The sequence below is a fragment of the Lactuca sativa genome, chromosome 4 (assembly GCF_002870075.4).
Source record: "Lactuca sativa cultivar Salinas chromosome 4, Lsat_Salinas_v11, whole genome shotgun sequence".
Taxonomy (NCBI): Eukaryota; Viridiplantae; Streptophyta; class Magnoliopsida; order Asterales; family Asteraceae; genus Lactuca; species Lactuca sativa.
In genome coordinates, this window is record NC_056626.2 from 306,922,000 (window position 1) to 306,936,626 (window position 14,627).

Genomic DNA, 14,627 nt, shown 5'->3' on the forward strand with positions numbered 1-14,627 from the left:
CATTTAAAATTAAGACCAATCAATACAATGCACTGCTATTACATATTGTTTTGTTCTAGGTTTCATTGGGTTTTAAATTTAGTGTCCGAACTTTATTCCATCTTCGACTTGTTCTTCTTATCTTCCCTTTTTGCTCCAGGGTAGCGCTAACATGAATAGGGTGTCTAAATAGCTTCTATGGATGAACAATTTGTAGACAAGTTAATCATATGTTATAAATTGAAGGTGTCGTTCACCCTCATCATTTTCTCCTGGTCATCGATGGTTGAGAAGAAGAAGAAGAAGCCTCATGTCAGATTCGTTGATTCAGGTTCTCCCCTTCTCCTGTACATCTCCAAATTTCTTTTTCTACCAAAACAATTAAGTTTTACTTTTGAAAATTAAAAACGGATATTTGAAATTCATTGATGCGATTTATTATTTTGACTGGCCTAATGATGTCAGAACGTCTTTGCATCAGGTTATCAGAGTGATTCCTGTTTTTCATGCTAATGCTGGCTCTCAAGGTAAATCATATGTTGAAAATACATCCACCATCACTAACTATTCATCATCATCCCCAAGTGCTTACTTCCTTTTTTTATCGTTGACGACGCTTTCTGTCAGTGAAACTTCTATTTATTATTTTTTTTATTTTTATTTTTTCTGGGTGTGTGTAGTCTTTTATGTGATTTTGGTTTCTTGTGACCACAGGTGTGTAACGACCCAATTTTCACGTCCAAAAATTTTGTTTTTAAAACATTACTTTAGAAAACATTAATAATTAAAAACATTGTTGATCAAACCACATCACAACGTAAACCATGTCTAAAAGCCAAATCATACAACCAATCGAAATATCAGAGTATAAATCCCAGAGAAATCTCATAAATGCGGAAACCAGTGTGTGTGCATGATGTGCCGCTACCGCGCCAGCTCCTTCCCTTTTAATGAAGAGGTACCTAAAACCAAAACTATAAACTGTAAGCACAAAGCTTAGTGAGTTCCCCCATCGTACCACATACCATACAACACATATTATACATACTGCCAGGCTATTCTGGGGTGCCTGACTACCCGGTACGACCATTCTGAGGTGCCGACTACCCGTGCGGCCATTCTGGGGTGCCGTCCTACCTGTGTCAAGCCATTCTGGGGTGCTGACTACCCGTGTCAAGCCATTATGGGGTGCTGACTACCCGTGTCAAGCTATTCTGGGGTGCTGACTACCCGCCGGTCCTCACAACCGATCCTCGGGGACTATTTCACCCCTACTGCTACTACTATCACACATCATAACATAACAAATTATCAGACATATCTGGGGTGTCTGAACTACCCTTCGGTCCTAACAACCGAACTCGGGGACTACTCCCCTCCTACTACCTCTAACTCGTATAACAGATCATGCTAGCATATAAACATAACATCACATACTATCAAACGTATATGGGGTGTCTGACTACCCTCCGATCCTGACAACCGAACTCTACTACTATCACATATAACATATCATGCTAGCATATAACATATCAGGTAGTAGCAAACCTAGATGATATCACAGAGACAATCATCTATCATACGTCTCCTACTGGTGGGCCGGCATTGTGGCCTTAGACCCACCGCTACTGGAAGGTAACTCACCTCAAATTAGCAGCTGATCTGATCGGGAACTGACTGTCTACTGCTGCTGCTGCTGCTCCGGAAATCCTCCGGCTGTAATTCCCACAACATACTCAATCAAACACTACTAACTTTCCTTTGGGTAAAATGACCATTTTACCTCTGATCATGCCCTAAGTCAAAGTCAGAGTCAACTTTTAGTTGACCCGACTCGCCGAGTTGGCTCTCCAACTCGCCGAGTCCCTACCTAAACGATTGTCCTGAATCCCGTTTCTACTCGTCGAGTTAGGCGATGACTCGACGAGTTCTCCTTCTAAACTGATATTCAAGTCCTGCATCCTACTCGTCGAGTTGTATGAACAACTCGTCGAGTTCATCTTCATCCGATGAACACTTATGCTAAGACTCGCCGAGTTGTATGAACAACTCGCCGAGTCTGTTCTTGATCTAAGAAGATTGCCTTGAACTCACCGAGTCAGGGCATTGACTCGCTAAGTTCCTCCATGGGTGAGTTCGGCTTCCAACTCACTGAGTCACACCCGTGACTCACTGCTCACACTCGACACTACGAAAAAGGGGACAACTCGAAGACTCACGAGCAGACTCGCCAAGTTAGATGAACGACTCGCCGAGTCGTTGCCATGCAATTACCAAATACACGGTTTTGCTCGATTCCAGTCTATGCCATTCACAGATCTAGGTTCCTAGAGCATGAATCACACGTAAAGTTTCCAACTTTACGTGTAGATATTCACCAATAAGGGTTTTAGGGTTCAAAATGCACCAAAAAGGGTAGATCTAGGGTCTTCATGCAATGTGGGTCCATAAAGGCAATAGATCTGAGCTCCTGGAGCTTAACCATGCCTAGATCTAAAGGCCAATCAACTTATTACGGATTATATTGCATATACAAGCTTGGGGAAGGGCTCAAGAAAGACTTAATGGAGTAATAAGCATAGAAACAGAGGGAAAACGGGTTATACCTCAAAGGAATCACTAAGAGAACACTAAGATGCTTGGTTTCCTTCCCTTCCTCTTGATCTACTCCACTTCCTTCTCAAAACCTTCAAGAACACACGATAATGCTTCAAACTCTCAAGGAAATAAGCTTTGAACGAGGGTTGGGGGCTGGCTTGGGGCGGATATGAGGCTTAAATAAGGTGCAAACCCCTGAAACTTAGGGTTTCATCCAACAGCGGTGACTCGCCGAGTCCGGAGTATGGACTCGCCGAGTCGCCAACTGAAACATGTCTCGGGTCCCGTCTCTACTCGGCGAGTCGGACCTATGACTCGCCGACTCCAAGGCTAAATATGGAAAATACTCAAATAAGATTTACGTACCAGGGACCAGGTGCTACAAATCTCCCCCAGTTATTTTAGACTTCGTCCTCGAAGTCTGTTGCTCGATCCTGAAACAGCTCGGGGTAATGCTCCATCATCTCGTCCACGGGCTCCCAAGTCCATTCTGAACCCTTGCAGTGCTGCCATTGCACCTTCACTAGCTCCACCCTCTTATTCCTCAAATCCTTCAACTTCCTGTAGAGGATTGCGACTGGGCGCTCAATGTAATTCAGGCTGTCATCAACCTGAATATCCTCTAACGGCACTACTGCTGAGTCGTCCACTAGGCACTTCCTCAGCTGAGAAACATGGAAAGTGTTGTGGATCTAGCTGAGCTCGACTGGCAGATCCAGCCTATACGCCACCTTGCCCACCCGGGCTACAACCCTGAACGGCCCAATAAACCTCGGGCCCAACTTGCCCCGCTTCCTAAATCGAATGACGCTCTTCCAAGGCGACACCTTCAGGAGAACCATATCCCCGACCTGGAACTCCAGGTCGGATCGGCGCTTGTCGGCGTAACTTTTCTGCCGACTCTGAGCGGTCTGAAGCCTGCTCCAAACCTGCTGGATCCTCTCGGTCGTCTTGAGCACCACTTCGGTGCTCCCCATGACTCTCTGGCCTACTTCACCCCAGCATATCAAGGTCCTGCACCTCCAACCGTAAAACATCTCGAATGGGGGACGGTCAATACTCGTGTGGTAGCTGTTGTTGTAAGAGAACTCAGCCAATGGAAGATAAGAATCCCAGCTACCACCGAAGTCTAGCACGCACGCCCGCAACATATCCTCCAGAGTCTAGATGGTCCGCTCGCTCTGACCATCTGTCTGCGGGTGAAAAGCGGTGCTAAAATGCAAACGAGTGCCCAACTCATCATGAAACCTCTTCCAAAACCTGGAAGTAAAACGCACATCCCTGTCCGAGATAACCGATACTGGCACCCCGTGCCACGCCACAATCTCCCTAATATAGATGTCGGCCAATTTCTTGGCCGATATGCTCTCCTGAATCGGGATAAAGTGAGCACTCTTGGTCAATCGATCCACGATGACCAAAATCGAATCCACTCCACGCGCGGTCCTGGGAAGATTCGTGATAAAATCCATCGTGGTATCTTCCCATTTCCACAACGGGATGTCCAGCGGCTGCATCTTGCCATGCGGTCTCTGATGTTCGGCCTTGACCTTCCTGCAGGTCAAACACCGCTCAACGTACCACGCCACATCCCGCTTCATGCAGGGCAACCAATAATCTAGAGAAAGATCCCTATACATCTTCGTCGCCCTGGGATGAATAGAGAATCGGGACTTGTGCGCCTCCTCCAACAAGATCTGGCGCACACCTCCATGATACGGCACCCACACCCTACGGTGTAGTGTCAATAGTCCTCGGCTATCATAATCGAAGGAGGAAACTTGACCCACCACACGCTCGCTCTTCCGATGTTCCTCCTTGATAGCCTCCTGTTGAGCCTCCCGAATTTGCTCCAATAGGGGAGTCACTACGGTCATCCTCATGCAGATATCCCTGATCGGCGCTGCTTTGCGGCTAAGTGCATCGGCCACCACGTTGGCCTTTCCCGGGTGGTAAAGGATCTCACAATCATAATCCTTCACCACGTCCAACCACCGACACTGCCTCATGTTCAGATTCGGTTGATCCATGAGGTACCTCAAACTCTTGTGGTCCGTGTAGATGGTACATCGAACCCCATAGAGGTATTGTTGCCAAATCTTGAGGGCAAAAACCACCGCCCCCAACTCCAAATCATGCATCGGGTAGTTTACCTCGTGATGCTTGAGCTGCCTCGAAGCGTAGGCAATGACATGCCCCCTCTGCATCAGTACCGCGCCCAACCCTGAAATGGACGCGTCACAGTAGACCACAAAATCCTCTATGCCCTCTGGCAGGGCTAAGATTGGCGCCTCGCACAATCTCCGTCTCAGCGTCTCAAACGCCGCCTGCTGCTCGGGTCCCCACCGAAAGACTACGGCTTTCTTCGTCAGCCGCGTCAGGGGTACGGCTATCTTGAAGAAGTCCTGAATGAATCTCCGATAATAGCCTACCAATCCTAGGAAACTCCGAATCTCAGATGGAGACTTCGGAACCTCCCACCTCATCACGGCCTCGACCTTGGCCGGATCGACCAGAATCCCGTTCTGGTTGACAAAGTGTCCGAGAAATTGCACCTCGCGCAACCAAAACTCACACTTGGAGAACTTGGCATACAAGCTCTCCCTCCTCAGGGTCTCCAATACCTCTCTCAGATGCCCCTTATGCTCTTCCTGTGTCTTGGAATAAACCAAGATGTCATCGATAAAGACTATCACAGACCGATCCAGCATCGGTCTACATACGCGGTTCATGAGGTCCATGAACGTGACAGGAGCATTGGTGCGCCCAAATGGCATCACCACGAACTCATAATGGCCATAGCGCGTCCGAAACGCAGTCTTCTGCGTATCCTCCTCCCTGACCCTCATCTGATGATAACCCGAACGCAAATCAATCTTGGGGAACCAAGATGCTCCCTGAAGCTGGTCAAAGAGGTCATCAATCCTCGGGAGTGGGTAACGGTTCTCCACCGTTACCTTGTTCAGCTCCCGGTAATCTATACACATCCGATGCGACCCGTCCTTCTTCTTCACGAACAAAATCAGGGCTCCCCAGGGTGAACTACTCGGTCGAATGAATCCCTTGTCTAACAGCTCCTGCAGCTGTGTAGACAACTCCTGCATCTCAGGAGGAGCCAACCGATATGGTGCCTTGGCTATCGGAGCCGCACCAGGAACGAGGTCAATCCTAAACTCAACCTGTCGCTCCAGAGGTATCCCAGGAAGCTCCTCTGGAAAAACATCTGCGAACTCTCACACCACCGGAACCTCGCTCACCGTCGCCTTACCCGCCTCCCGGGTATCCATCACGTACGCGACATATCCTGCGCATCCTTGCTGAAGGTATCGTCTAGCCCTCGCTGCCGAACAGACTGTAGGTCCACACTGTGGCCTCTCGCCATGAATCACTAACTCTCCTCCACCTAGGGTCCTGACTCGCACTAGCTGCTGTGCGCAATCTATCACCGCCCCATTGGGGCTCAACCAATCCATACCTATAATCACCTTGTTCCCACGCAACGGAATGGGAACCAAGTCTACCAAGTAGCGCTCCTCAAACAAACGCAATACACAATCTCGAAACACCATCGATGCTCGCACCGATCGATCATCAGCAATCTCTACCTCTAAAGGGAAATCTAACTCGCCCAAAGACTCATGAAACTTCTTGCTAAGCGCAAGGGAAACAAATGATCGGGATGCACCCGAGTCAAACAACACCTTAACTGGGATGCCGTTCACATGGAACGATCCTAATGCATAAATATACATACGGAGCACATATCAATATCATAACATCATAAAAATAAAATAGAGGGAAAGAATCATACCCGTCATCACATCGGGTGCGGCGCGTGCCTCCTCGGCGGTCAGCTGGAATGCCCGGCTCCTCACCACTGGAGCCTCTGCCTTGCCCTACCGGCCATCTGTGATCCGCAGGGTCACTGGAGCTGGCGCCTTCACTGGCGCTGAAACTGTCAACTGGGGGCAATTGGCCTTTTTGTGGCCCCTTTGGTTGCAGTGGAAACACAGCAACTCAGATGTCTGAATAACTGCTGCCGGAGCAGTGCAATCCCAGCTAAAGTGCCCAGACTTGCCGCACTTGTAGCAGCCTGATGATCCCAACCTGCACGTCCCCTCGTGTGGCCTGCCGCATTTCCTGCAGCGGCTCGTTCCTACCTGGTCTTTCGGCCTACCATCTGATCCCTTGGGCTTCTTCCCCGAAGCCCCTCCTGTCTGTCCCTCCTCTGACTTCCGTTTTCAGATGTGCTCCAAATCTATCTCCCTCTCCCTCGCCCTGGCAATCATGGAGTCCAGGGTGGGGCAAGATGAAAAACTAACGTGCTCCCGGATATCAGCCTGGAGCATGTCATGATAGCGGGTCCTCCTCATGTCCTCATCGCCCGCATACTAGGGCACCAACAGTGCCCTCTCCCGGAACTTGGCGGTGATCTCCGCCATAGTCTCCGTCGTCTGTCTCATGTCAAAAAACTCCCTGGCCAGCTGCTGAAGCTTGACATCCGGCGCAAACTCTGCCCTGAACTTGGTCACAAAGTCCGACCAGGTCATAGCCTCGATAGCTGATGCTCCTAACGAGTCACCCACTGACTCCCACCAATCTCGATCCCGGTCTCATAAACATCCCGTTGCATACCTCACCTTCGACCCCTCGGGGTAGAAGCTAGTCAACTGTGCAGACTCGATGTCTGCAATCCATCGCCTGACAGCAATGGGGTCTTTCACCCCGTGGAAATCCGGCGCACCACTGCCCCTGAAGTCCTTAAAGGACAGCGTGCGAGATCCCGACTAGCCAGATGCCATGTCACTCCTAAACGCCCTGAGGCAATCCTCCATCAACTCGATGATCCCTTCCTTGATCGACCCGAAGATAATGTGAGCCGACTCAAGGATACCCCTGGTGATCTCTGACGCGATGAACTCGCGTAGTCCCTCATCTACTGGCTCGGAACCTGATCCCGAACCTGACCCCTCTCCTGAACCGCCATCTATCAGCCTCGATCGAAGTACCACCATTTTGCAATACATAATACAATCATTAGTGATACTGATACTTCCTGAGGGATCACTGCTACTTACAAGTTCCTTGGTCTTATCTTGGCCTTCCTTGGTTCGGGTACGGATCCTCTGCTTTCAGTAGTACAGGCCCATACTACCTTCCACATCTATCCGTACCTTCTTCAAGGAATGCCTCGACTCCACCAGATCCCTTTCACTACTGCTGATCACTGCTATACTCATCCTAGGCTTGCCCTAGGGAAATATCTGATTCTACTCTATCCAGTCCTCAGTTGTTGCATGCCTCCTTGTAGTGCCAATTAGCCATTACCCGAATACCATCACATGTGATGAGGCTCAGATAATCCTTCGAGTACCTGACTCGTCCCTACAACGGTTGGAATCAAACAAGAGCTGCGCAGTAGGATCAAATCCGGCACTCTAAGATTATTCAACCCTGATCACATGTGACGTGGCGTATTCGCCTAATGGCTAACTCCCATTATTCAGAGTCCCACATAGCACGAAGCAAGCAGCATTCAGACAAGGGTAACAATCTCAATCAACTCTATCTGCTTACAGGAACTGTACTAGCATAAAATGCTAAGCTCATATTACCAGGCATAACCTAATCAGGCTATCATACTCGCTGTTTACTCAATACTAGCATGCAATTCTCATACAACTGAAACACATAAAGCAGGCACATAAGGCATCACTCCTAGATCCTTAGTCCTATTCTAGCATGCTGTTCTACAAAAGCTGATAAACATGACATAAACTTGTAAGGGTACTTTGGGGAATACTTACTTGAGCTCGGCCAGTCGCGCACATCACACACTTCGTTCTTTCTCGAAACTCTTTTCTCAATATTTAGAAAACATTTTCTTTTGGAAGATCTTTTAATCCCTTGATTTGAGTTCAGACACCCCCGAAGGTGTGTCCGAATCCCTCAAACCAGGACTCTGATACCAACTTGTAACGACCCAATTTTCACGTCCAAAAATTTCGTTTTTAAAATGTTACTTTAGAAAACATTAATAATTAAAAACATTGTTGATCAAACCACATCACAACGTAAACCATGTCTAAAAGCCAAATCATCCAACCAATCGAAATATCAGAGTATAAATCCCAAAGAAATCTCGTAAATGCGGAAACCAGTGTGTGTGCATGATGTGTCGCTACCGCGCCAGCTCCTTCCCCTTTAATGAAGAGGTACCTGAAACCAAAACTCTAAACTGTAAGCACAAAGCTTAGTTAGTTCCCCCATCGTACCACATACCATACAACACATATCATACATACTGCCAGGCTATTCTCGGGTGCCTGACTACCCGGTACGGCCATTCCGGGGTGCCGACTACCCGTGCGGCCATTCTGGGGTGCCGTCCTACCCGTGTCAAGCCATTCTGGGGTGCTGACTACCCGTGTCAAGCTATTCTGGGGTGCTGACTACCCGCCGGTCCTCACAACCGATCCTCGGGGACTATTTCACCCCCTACTGCTACTACTATCACAGATCATAACATAACATATTATCAGATATATCTTGGGTGTCTGAACTACCCTTCGGTCCTAACAACCGAACTCGGGGACTGCTCCCCTCCTACTACCTCTAACTCATATAACAGATCATGCTAGCATATAAACATAACATCACATACTGTCAGACGTATCTGGGGTGTCTGACTACCCTCCGGTCCTGACAACCGAACTCTACTACTATCACATATAACATATCATGCTAGCATATAACATATCAGGTAGTAGCAAACCTAGATGATATCACAGAGACAATCATCTATCATACGTCTCCTACTGGTGGGTCGGCATTGTGGCCTTAGACCCACCGCTACTGGAAGGTAACTCACCTCAAAGTAGCTGTTGATTTGATTGGGAACTGACTATCTACTGCTGCTGCTACTCCGGAAATCCTCCGGCTGTAATTCCCACAACATACTCATCAAACACTGCTAACTGTCCTTTGGGTAAAATGACCATTTTACCCCTGATCATGCCCTAAGTCAAAGTCAGAGTCAACTTTCAGTTGACCCGACTCGCCGAGTTGGCTCTCTAACTCGCCGAGTCCCTACCCAAACGATTGTCCTGGATCCCGTTTCTACTCGTCGAGTTAGGCGATAACTCGACAAGTTGTCCTTCTAAACTGATATTTAAGTCCTTCGTCCTACTCACCGAGTTGTATGAACAACTCGTCGAGTTCATCTTCATCCGATGAACACTTATGCTAAGACTCGCCGAGTTGTATGAACAACTCGCCGAGTCTGTTCTTGATCTAAGAAGATTGTCTTGAACTCGCCGAGTCAGGGCATTGACTCGCCGAGTTCCTCCATGGGTGAGTTCGACTTCCAACTCACTGAGTCACAACCCGTGACTCACTGCTCACACTCAACACTACGAAAAAGGGGACAACTCGAAGACTCGCGAGCAGACTCGCCGAGTCAGATGAATGACTCGCCGAGTTGTTGCCATGCAATTACCAAATACACGGTTTTGCTCGATTCCAGTCCATGCCATTCACAGATCTGGGTTCCTAGAGCATGAATCACACGTAAAGCTTCCAACTTTACGTGTAGATATTCACCAATAAGGGTTTTAGGGTTCAAAATGCACCCAAAAGGGTAGATCTAGGGTCTGCATGCAATATGGGTCCATAAAGGCAACAGATCTGAGCTCCTGGAGCTTAACCATGCCTAGATCTAAAGGCCAATCAACTTATTACGGATTATATTGCACATACAAGCTTGGGGAAGGGCTCAAGAAAGACTTAATGAAGTAATAAGCATAGAATCAAAGGGAAAACGGGTTATACCTCAAAGGAATCACTGAGAGAACACTAAGATGCTTGGTTTCCTTCCCTTCCTCTTGATCTACTCCACTTCCTTCTCAAAATCTTCAAGAACATACAATAATGCTTCAAACTCTCAAGGAAATAAGCTTTGAACGAGGGTTGGGGGCTCTGAGGGTGAATGGGGGCTGGCTTAGGGCGGATATGAGGCTTAAATAGGGTGCAAACCCCTTAAACTTAGGGTTTCATCCAACAGCGGTGACTTGCTGGGTCGCCAACTTAAACATGTCCCGGGTCCCGTCTCTACTCGGCGAGTCGGACCTATGACTCGCCGAGTCCAAGGCTAAAAATGGAAAATACTCAAATAAGATTTACGTACCAAGGACCAGGTGCTACAAGGTGAGAGCAGCTTGATAAATTATGGGATTTTTTCATAGATTTTCAAGGTTTGGTTATTGTATTTTACAGGTATATACAATTTTGTGTTCAAGCTTCTTTTAATTTTTAGTTTTTTTATTTGTTTTCATTTTTTATGGTGTTGGATTTTCATTGCACACCAGGTGTTTGATCATTTGCTTCACTGAGTTTCGGAATATTTGATTATCGGAGCAAGGTTTCCGTCTTCATGTGTGTGCCTTGCTCGTAAAGATGGTATGACTTGTCAATACGTTCTCTTACTTTTTAACTAAAAATGTTCCTTTGAGATCAACACATTAGGGTGAAAGGGGGTATTGGAGATACAGTTGAACAACATAGAGAGAAACAAAACTAAAATATATGTAATGAAGGATTTAGTTAATGGTTTGTTGAAAATTTTACCAAGTTAGCTAGGAATCTATCATAACCACCTTATGTAAGTGTTACAAAAGTAGATTTTTTTGCATTCAGGAGAATGATGAAAAGTTTATCTAATATGATTATGAGTTATGTGTTAAAACCTTCACTATCTATGTTAAATGTATTTTATAACATGAGCTTGTTGAGATGAAGAGTGTTTTCTCTATGGACAGAAACAAAAATAAGTGAAAAAGGTATCCACAGTTGTAAATACCTTTATTAGAACTGACCCTATTTGTGGTCTGAATGTTTACAGGATTACAAGGAGGCTCAACAACTTTCAGATAATAATTTAATGTTCTATAAAAACCATGAATCTTTGAGACAACTCATGTATGTATGTATGGAGAGGCACTATACATATCCCTGCAACTTTCATAGAAGCCAACCCTATAATTTGCTAATTATAACATGAACGTAACAATTAAAAAGGTAAATCACAACTATATTATTTGTTGCCTATTTGAATGTTAATCTGTAATCAATCTAGGTAAAGGGCTTAAATCCTAGATTCATTTATTCCTGTTATGAGCTTTTCTTTTTTAAATCTTTTTAGTCTGATGCTCACTGTTACTTCATCTCTTCTCTCTACAATGTATGATACGAGTTATGATAAGTAGCAGTATATTATTTATGGTTTTCATTTTCATGTATGTTGACTGTTGGCGATGTTTATTTTGGTTTAAAAAATTTATTTTATGGGGTTTTTTTTTTGTAGAGTGGTTTGGATAGTCACTTGGATTGAGATTAACCATGTTTCAAATGGATTCAATGCTAACGTTGACTTGCCTGGTCACTCTTATGTCACTTTGTTATTATCTACCTTTCTTGTTTTCTAATTGATTAAACATGTAATATTGTAGTCTATATGAATTTATATTAGGCTAATCATTGAAATCAAGAAGATACTCTCTCATTTATTTTTTTTCTTGTGTCTTTATTGCAAAGCATCTTCCTGGAAGTATAGACGGTTTGATTATATCCAAAGGGAGCCATCTTTTGCATATGATTTTCATTCACCAAACAGCAGATATAGCTTCCATGATATGTTTATTATAGCACAATACTTTCATTTCTTTGACCAGTATTGCAATTACCATTCTTTTTAACGGGGATAACACTGGCTCTTGATCTCATTTACCTTCATTTTTCTTTTATGAAATAGAGGCTTGTCAAACGTTTGTATAAAGAAAACTTTGTTGCATAAATTGGAAAATGTTGAAATGTTTTTTTGCGTTGATGTAAATTTAACCCTCTTAAGTAATAACAGAGCTTTAAGATTAGAGCTTAATAGTTATCCGCTTTTCTTAAAAGCTTGTAACTTTGATGTTCAATGGTTATTCCATTTTCTTAAAGCTTGCAACTTTGATTAAACATGTACAACATACCCTTTGGTGATATAATAAACATATCCTTTGGTGATAGATCAAAGGAATCTTGTGAACCAAAAACAATTGACGTCGATAATTACTATGACCATTTTAAGTTGATAGCATTTATTCATTATAGTCTTTTAAGTTTTTGGACTACGCTTAATTTTTTTGCCAATTTCATTAACTATTTTTAATATTTTTTGCAGGAGTCATGTATCTAACCACATGGTTGCTTCTAGAAGGCAAAAGAAACTTTGCTTCATATAAAAAACATGATCATGTTCTGTTGTTGCATAAAAATGAGTCTTTTTTGCTATTTATGACAATTTTTGTGACACATGAGACATTTTTCTTAGATTTCTAAATCTCTTTAGCAATGATCCCAACAAATTCTTGACAATATTTACCACACATTAAATTTTGGACTTCTTATAACCTTTCACATTAGATTTATCATTTAAAATCTATGTAAAACTAGCTTAGCGATGAGTTGTTTAGGGCCATGATTATCACGGCCCGTATAAGTTTCATAGTATATATATATGATGTACATCATAACACAAAAGCATCTAAGGAAGCGTAATAATTACACACATTCGTATTGGTGAATTTGCATTTAGGTTTATTGCTTCATCAGTCACTCAGATCATGGACACAATTAGAGATGCACAGAAAATCCGGATCCTCGAAATGAAACCGATCCGATCCGAAAACCGGTTTCAGTCAAAACCGGTTTTGAGCAAACCGGATTGGATTAAACCGGTGACCGGATTCAAACCGGTTTGACTTTTCGGACTCAAAATCGGATTGACCCCCGGATCACAAACCGGATTCTACAAAAATCGGTTCTTAAACCGTCGAAAAATTTGGTAAAAGCTAACAAAATCCGGATCAAACCGGTTTCAAATCAGATTCGGATTGTTGACCAGATTCGGATCGTATTTTGACCGGATCCGGATCGGATTTGACCAGATCGAATTGTTGACCGGATCGGATTTGACTGGATCAGATTGTTGACCGGATCCGATCCTGGGTTTGTGCATCTCTATACACAATCTTTGATTTATATAGAAAATACCGAAACTACCCTTATTCAATAAATGTCTTAAGTTTTTTTAACATAGAGTGATTAAGTGTATATACAGTGTATGTTCTAATAAAGTATCTTTAATCTTTCTTGCCAAATTACTTTACAGAAGATCTACTTTTGATGAAGTCGTGTTCTCCAATTATGGTGAAAATTTGTTATATTTATGTCTTTACTAACTTGACTTTTTGTTCTTTATCTTCACAGCAGTGAAGGAGTTTAAAGTGTTGATTTGGGGGCCGAAAATAAAATATGTATAAAAATTAAAAAACAGGGGGGCGAAAGTCAAAAGTTATAGCTTTAGGCTTAATATGTAAAAATTTTAATAGTTAAGGGCTAGTTATGAAAAAAAAAAACATGGGGGCCACAGCCCCCCTGGGCCCTATAAAAGCTTCGTCCATGCTTCACAGTATGTTTACTCATACAAGAATTTATTGGCTATTTTTTGCTTGTGTCTCGTGTTTTTTTCTTCTTCTTTTGTCTTGATTTTTGGTTTTTTAGAAAAAATGGCATTGATGGAGAAACTTCATATTTCCCAGAGCATTGGAAGGTGTAACTTGCCATTGAAGGTGAAAGTTCATATTCGGCTTATCCATTTCTTTGGCGATTCGAACCCGGCAAAGCAGGGATTCTTCCTAGTTAAATTTAATTCAAAATTCAATGAAAACACAATAAAACATATATATTTTTGAACCAGTTTTTTATTCAAATTAAAGACATTACTTTAATTTAAAACAAACTTGAAATAAAATAGAAGAAAACATTAAAAAAAAAACATAAAATTACAACCACAAACAACTTAAACTAGTTTTTTAACCTTATTTTTTTTTAATTCTTGAATTTTGGGCACTTAGGTCCCGTTTGATAGTTTCTGTCTGGGAAAGTGCTGTCTGAGAAAGTTTTCTGACTGGGAAAGAAGTCATGCTGTTTGATTGTACATCTGATTG